Source organism: Chanodichthys erythropterus, chromosome 7 (genome assembly GCF_024489055.1).
Source record: "Chanodichthys erythropterus isolate Z2021 chromosome 7, ASM2448905v1, whole genome shotgun sequence".
In the NCBI taxonomy this organism is placed as follows: domain Eukaryota; kingdom Metazoa; phylum Chordata; class Actinopteri; order Cypriniformes; family Xenocyprididae; genus Chanodichthys; species Chanodichthys erythropterus.
This window is the reverse complement of record NC_090227.1, coordinates 16,087,641-16,090,718: the sequence shown is the minus strand read 5'-3', so window position 1 is coordinate 16,090,718 and position 3,078 is coordinate 16,087,641. Positions and strand designations below refer to the sequence as shown.

General features: G+C 47.4%; 1 pseudogene; it reads right to left on the bottom strand.

The window, feature by feature from the left end:
- Positions 1 to 228: 228 nt before the first annotated feature.
- LOC137022880 (uncharacterized) lies at positions 229 to 2,581 on the bottom strand (annotated as a pseudogene).
- Positions 2,582 to 3,078: the final 497 nt, after the last annotated feature.

Genomic DNA, 3,078 nt, shown 5'->3' with positions numbered 1-3,078 from the left:
GTGAGCCGAAAATTAATTTGTGAAAAAACTGGATTACACTTAAATAGCCTTTAATGGAACCAACCTGGAGGCTCTTGGCTGTGTTGAGGTAAGAGATGAAGGATGTAAGGTGAGCAGAGAGAAATCTGGGAACGGTAAGTTAAAAGTTAGATGAAAAGTTTTAAAACATCCCCAAGCTGTTAAATATGATTGGAGGGTTTGTGGGGAAAAGGCTTAAAAGATCGAATTGAGAGAAGCGTCAAGCAGTGGTCTCATAGAGTGGTTTATGGGAAGATTAATTCTGAATAGTGAGGTACTGGCGTCGGGTTGGGGTCCGCTTCTGGAGCCAGCTGTCTGAATTTCTGGAAAGCAAAGCGTGAGAGAGAGTCAGCAATTTCATTTTTTGACCCGGGTACGTGCTTAGCTGTTATGATAAATTGATCGCAAGCTGCTATCCAAATAAGGCGCCTTAGGAGTGGCATCATAGCTGGTGCATGCGAGCGGGTTTTATTAATGCAATGCACAGTTGCTTCATTGTCGCAGTAGACGATTATGTTGTTTGTGGACCATTCTTTCCCCCATAGAAAAGCTGCGGCGACGAGAGGATAAAGTTCAAACAACGCTGAAGAGGCTGGGAAATGCGTCGCATCTAAGAGCTGAGGTGGCCAAGTAGATGCGAACCAACGGCCTTGATAGAATCCGTCAAAGCCAATGGAGGGAGCTGCGTCGGTGTAAAGCTGAATATCAATTGGAAGGGACACCAACGTATTATAGAAAAAAGATAATCCGTTCCACTGTTTAAGGAAGGTTATCCATAATTTTAGTTCATCACGGCATGGATTAGTTAGGGAGATATGGTCTTCTAACGCAACGACAGAGGATGCGAGAGAGAGAAGGTGCGAGATGAAAGGGCGGCCTTGCGGGATTATACGCATAGCGAAGTTTAGGTGGGCGAGCAGAGACAGAAGTTTGCGCTTTGAGCAACTTGGGCTGTCTTGCAACGTGGAAGAGACCAGAATTATTCTGTCGATTTTCTCTTTCGGTAGAGAGGCCTGGAATTTGACAGTGTCCATATTGATGCCCAGGAATTCAATGGACGTGGCTGGGCCACTGGTTTTGTCCTGGGCGATCAGAACTCCCAGCTCGGAAAAAACCTTTTGGACTGTAGTAAGATGCGCTGCTGGGATGGCATCAGGAGGCGAAATTATTAAGAAGTCGTCGAGCAGGTGAATAAGGTAAGGAATTGCGTAGTTGTTGGAAAGAATCCAGCAAATTGCTTCTGACAGCATGTCAAAAATCTTGGGGCTGCTTTTGCAGCCGAAGGTCAGGCGGACGGCGAAGTAATATTTTTCATGCCAACGGACGCCAAATAAATGCCAGGAGTCTGGGTGGATGGGCATCACTTTAAATGCTGAAGTAATGTCGACTTTGGCGAGCCAAGAACCACGACCGGCGTTTTTGATTAACAATATTGCTTGGTCAATATCATGGTACTGAAGAGAAAATTCTTTGAGTGGAATGAGGCTGTTTATGCTCGAAACGGAGAATTGTGCGGGGCTGAGAGGTCGATTATTAAACGTTTTTTTACCGGAGAATTTCCTTGTAGCCACTCCAATAGGGCTGATGCGAAAGTGTTCGAAAGGAGGAATATCAAAAGGTCCGATCATGAAGCCAGAATTAACTTCCTTATTGATCAATTCGTCCACTGTGTCGGGTTCTGTAAGAGCAGACTGAAGATTATCACAAATCATATTTTGTGAGGGAATGCTTTCTAGACCTGGTTCAAAACCATGTTTGAGACCAGACAGCAAATATTTGGTAAATTCGGGATCGGGGTGCTGAGACAATTCAGATGACAAACGTAAAATATTCACAGGAGTCGACAAGTAATTTTTGGAATTTTTATTGGTAGATTTTTGTACAGGGCATACAGTGCGGGCATATTTCGAACGCCCAGGAAGATTTTATTGTGGAGATCGGTGTCCAGCACGCCCCAGTAGGGGCACTGATTCCACTGAGCGATACGATCGGCGCATTTTGCTTAAAACAGCTTGTGGTAAGTGTAAAAATGAGATCCCCCATAGGATAACGCGAGCTCAGCCACTATCGCGAGATAGTCATTCAGCTCGCATCTCCTATGGGGGAAAACAGCACAGATGATTTCGGAGAATCTACTGAATGCGATGCAAAATTCAGAAAATGAAAGGATTCGGGATGAGGAATTATTTGGATTTTTTAAAGTGACTGAAAAGTCACCACAATTATTCTGGCGATTATAATCAGATGGGGGAAGCAGGGAAAGGAGTGATGATAGATCGATGTCTGCACCTGATAGAATCTGCGCTCTGATATTGCCGGCGACAGGGGGCGGTTCCAAAGCGATGGCGTTTGGAGGAATGGGCATCGGTGTAGCTGTAAACAAAGAAAATTGTGATTTTGCCTGAGGGAGAATGTTTTGAGGAAGAAAATCCGGGGCCGACACTGAAAACGGAGGCAGCCTCGCGCTTGAGATGGCACCCGGAGCTTGGGAAGCGACAGGGAAGGAGAGAGAAGGCTGAGGTAAAGAATAAAGCGGCTGGGCCTGAGCCGCTAATGGAGGCATCCTCACGCTAGGGGCTGCTATAGGCCACAGCTGGGGAAAAGGGTTAGTGAGAGGGGAAGGAGAAGGAAAAGTTGTTCGGGCTTGCGATTCTTGCGGAGGCAACCTCACGTCAGGAGCCGCAGGCCACGGACGTTGAGGAGAATTCGAGACAGTGAACAGTACAGGTTGAGCCTGCCCCGCTAGCTGAGGCAGCCTCACGCTAGGGGGAAGACAACCACTGGTAGAGGCGGGTAATTCCGTACGGAGGGCAGTGCTGGAGAAACCCGCGGAAAGAGGCTGAGTAGGAGGAGGGTGCGACGTTGTAGCGGCGGAATCTGGGGCTCGGCCCAGGCTCGCTGAAGGCCCGCTGCCCTTACCAGACGATCAGCGTTGAACTGGTCTTGCTGTAGAAGAAGACTGAGTTTGAGAGGTACATGGTTTTTTACCTTTGCTGCTTGAAGTCGTTTTCTTAGAGGGAGAAAGGGGTTTAAAGGGAGCGCAGGTTGACTGCAGGCTTG